Source organism: Physcomitrium patens, chromosome 13, assembly GCF_059467195.1.
Source record: "Physcomitrium patens ecotype Gransden chromosome 13, ASM5946719v1, whole genome shotgun sequence".
Classification (NCBI taxonomy): Eukaryota; Viridiplantae; Streptophyta; class Bryopsida; order Funariales; family Funariaceae; genus Physcomitrium; species Physcomitrium patens.
This window is the reverse complement of record NC_143422.1, coordinates 16,691,443-16,696,175: the sequence shown is the minus strand read 5'-3', so window position 1 is coordinate 16,696,175 and position 4,733 is coordinate 16,691,443.

Genomic DNA, 4,733 nt, shown 5'->3' with positions numbered 1-4,733 from the left:
AATTTACAAAGTTAATTGATTTATTAATTTTGTGATTGATCTTTTTCTTAAATTATAAAATATACTTAGACAAAATATTTTTTCTTATTCAAAAATCTTAAATTTAGTTTATTGAATTGAAGATTCGATTATTTGTATTTTACATTAATTAAAACTCAACTTTCAGGCATCTCGGATGTTTAAGATTTGTTCAAAGTAAAACTTTTTGTCCAATTACACGTAATTGATTGATTTTCAAAACTTAAATCTAGCATCATCAATCTACTTGATAAGAGCAATTGTTGGATTTTGTAATAAATGTGATTATAATTTTATCATAAGTTGCACTAAGTTTAATAACCCAATGTTAAAAATAATTCAATTTTTTGTTGTGTATTTTTTAATAAGTATTTTTAAGAATAGTTTATGAATCCTCTAAAATCTTTTTAAGTGTTTGTATAAATTTTTGTACAATTCATACTTCTTCAGAATCTTTTATAAACATTTGTAAACGTTTTATAATGTTTAATTTATATATTTTATAGATATAATTAAAATTTTGTAATATATTTGATTCTTATACCTTTCATTAAAAAATAAAAATAAAAATAGTTGCCAAATTTGTTTTATATCAAAACTATATAAAATACAAACTAAAAGATGAAAAATGTCTTTCTTTTGCTATCAATTGTTTTAAAGCAATCCAGATTATGTTCGGTTTCTAATGGATCATCTATTCTTCTTTCTACTCTCATGTTTAATTCCCTTGTACCTCTTTATATATATATATATATATATATATATTTATATATTAAATAACTATTTTTATACCACACATTGAATCCACTTGAAAAAAAACAAGAAATTCATGGTATATGTTTAAAATAAATCTTACATGCTAAAATATTTAAACTTAGGATTAAAAAATTTAAAAAACAAAAGCATCAATGAAACCTAGATTTCATTTAATTTCTTTAATAATTCAATTTTTATTCTAAATTAAAATTTACCAATATATTTTAAATTTTCTGAAATTAAAAATTTTAAAAAATGATTTTAGAGCTTTTCTATGGTCCCTTATTTGGTTTCTAATGAATGTGTGGAAAGCATGACCAGTTGATACATTCACTTTAACCAGCAGTATTGGAGAGAGGACCAAGTCTTTGTTAAACATGAATAAAAAACTATCTCATGGGAAGAGAGCTTTCCTTTTGGAATGTATCCAATCCCATGTAGAACTTTCTAATGTAATAATGCTTACCCACATGAACTTCAATCATGCCATGGTGCACTTCTTCCTTTTCAACATTTGACCTCTTTTCATAAAACAAAACCGTATCAAACTTTAATTTGACCTCTTTTCATAAAACAAAACTGTATCAAACTTTAACATGCCAAAATGGAATGTTTCCCATCTAAAGAGCTTCATTTCATTGCTTGTTTCAAATATAATATAGCTATATACAATTTGAATTATTTTATTTTATTATATTTATTTATAATTTTTTTTTAAAGGCATGTCATATATAATGAAAAATTCTGTGGTGATATTGCAAAACACCGCAATGTATCTTCAAAGAGAATATATGTGGGTGTGGCCCACAGGCTTTATACTTTTGGGAAAGCTTTTGCTTTTAACTTTATTTATTTAGCTTCTTCTGGAGTATGATGAATGAAGTTGTATCATCCAAGAAGCTTCCGTGACAAAGACGACATCCACGTGCCTGATTGACCCTCAAGGTCCCGCGCGAATCCCTAGAAAGAGAAATCCCTGCACTTCTTCCCTCTTTCTCTCTCTAGCATGTTCCCTCTCATCTGGCTCGAAATCAGATTATCGTTTTCCACGTGGAGTATATTCCAAAGACAATTGATGAAATGTCAACGCGTGGGCAGTTGAATGATTGGGAACACACAAGCTGTGATGATGCAAAGACGGTTGCTCACTTCTTCTTTTTTATTTTATTTTTTATTCAGCACCGCGAAACGGGCAGCCCAACCTACCGCCCTAAAAAGCAAAAAGACAGGTAAAAAGCAAAAACGAACTAAGTTTGTCCTCCGTTTTCCTTTAACTTCTTTTGATATAATTTATTTATTTATTTTGCTAGTGCTCAGATGGGTCACATTTGACACACCTTTTGAGTACCTTGCTAGCTTCATACTTGTCCCCTCTTCCTTTACCATTTTTGTTATATATATATATATATATATATATGTATATATATTAGGATGATGTTTCAGTTTCGTAAAGGTACATGGATGCGTAGTATAATTATTATCATGGTTGGTTGAACTATCTTCTTAGGAGTGTAGTTTTTTCATTCTTTTGACCCTCTGTTTGACTCACCCCTACCTCCTTTGCTATTTTTCTTTGTTTCATGGACATTATTGAAAGAGTGGACTGTCACATCACCCTAAAAAATGAGAGAAGAAAAAGGATTGTTGGGGTGGATGCACATACTCATTTTTTGTATGGAAATGTGAGAGGATTTTGTATCTGATGGCCAAAGAGAATTGGCACATCTATTGAGACTTTCTTGTGACCTCAATACTTGACAAAAGTGCTTCCTGCCAACCATCAAATTACAGACATTCCATCATTTGCTTATTATAAAATACAAATAGAATAAATATTTACTAGGAAGAATATATATATATATATATATATATACTAAATTAATCAACATAGAAGAATGTTTTATACTTGCTCTTCTCGTTCAATCAGACATTTTTAAAAATCAAAAATAATATTTAAACTATTAAAAAAAAATTTAAAAAATTATATCATTGTTTATAGAATACTATATACACATGTAATCATCTTTTTGAGTATTCATATTACATAATATTTTATAAGTAGGGGTAGATTTAATGAGTAAATTTGACTTATGATTTTCAATCCAGAAACAAGATTTTAAAAATATTATAACGAATTCTACATAGAAATCTAAGAATTCATGCCTTGAATATTGTAATGTAACATGATAGTATACATGTTTAAAGATATTATGAATATCACACTTGTTTTTTTTTAAAAAAACTTGGATTGGAATCGACAATTTTGTGCATCTGATTTTTAAAGAATGTTACTGAAGATGTAACTAAGTTATTTAAATTACTTCTTTGAAATAATTTTGATCTTTTCAAAAAGAAGATGTAACTAATGTAAAACAGTGACAAAACAAAAATACAAAGATTATTTTATGAAAAGAAGTAAAACACATGTTCAGGCAGATAAATTCAATTGGCTTGACATTACTTTAACAACCAATCTTCAGAACACAATATTTTAATATATAGAACTCATTCAATCACAAATAACAACAAAAATTTTAAAGGTCTTTATTATTAAAAGGATAATGTGAGAGGTTATAACTGTTCAATCCTTTGATTGACCAAAATTGACATGTTCATGAATTTCAAATAATCAACTTAATTACAACAATAAAATATTTTAAAACAAAAAACATCATACATATATGTATCAACCATTTTGATATTGTATAAAAATACCAAATAATTAAAACTAATTATTAGATAGATTATATAGCTATAACTAATAAACTGCACTCGTTAAAAATAAGTTTCAGTCAAATAAAATTGATTTTTTTTTTTTTTTTTTTTTTTTTTGATACACATGGATATGTTTGTATGTATACATAGACAAGTACTAAAATAAATGGTATTTTTTAAAAATATAATCTATTTTTAAATTCAATGAAAAAGCAGATACTAAGTTTTATTTCATTATAAAACTAGATATTATAATTATTCTTCTCCACGTCTCTAACAACTCTAATGCTAGATTTAAAGCTTTCAAAATTTTGGAAAATGATTGATAGAATTTATTTTACATAATTAGTTATGATACTTTAATTCAATATTATTTGGTTCAAAAATTACAGTTGAATATTTTTGTATTCTTATCTTTATAACAGTAAATACTATTTTTATTACTATGAATATATATATATATATATATATATACACTCATACATAATAACATATTTTTTTAAAACTAAAAAATAATTTAACATGAGAAAAATAATTTGATGATTTATGATAATTCTTTATCTTAATTTGTCACACTTAGAATTATATAAAATAATGCAAAATCTACTATATAGAAAAATTAATTAAAAAATTAAAGCTTAAATTTTTTTTAATAATTTTCTTGAAATTTATAAATGCTTTTATAAACCAAGAAAATCTTAAAGTTTAGAATATGTATCTTGTAAATAGATTCAATTAATTCTTAGTATGATTGAAATAAAATACAATTAAAAGAAAATAAGAAAAGTCATTTTTGTAAGAGAGGTAGATTTAATGCCAAGAATTATTATTTTGCAAACACTAAAATAATATATATATATATATAGTTGTAGGCATACAAGTTCATTTGAATTTAAATCTTAATTTTTATAAATACATGATTTAATTATATTAAGTTTAAGTTTAATATCATATAAAAGTGTATAAAAAAATATAAAAAATTTTAAATAAAATTTAAAAAAACATACAAGAAAATGGTAACAATTCAGGTGGTTTATTTATATTTATATTTATTATTTTTTAATGCATCTTTTCATAATAAGCTTTAAAATTTAATATTATTTTATTCAAAGTTTAATATTAATAAAATTTTGAAGTTTTTTAATATTTATTTTTTAAAAAAATATAAAATTTATTTATACAATATTATAAATTAAATTAGAAAATTATGGAAATTTATTTTTATATAAATTTAGTTTTATACT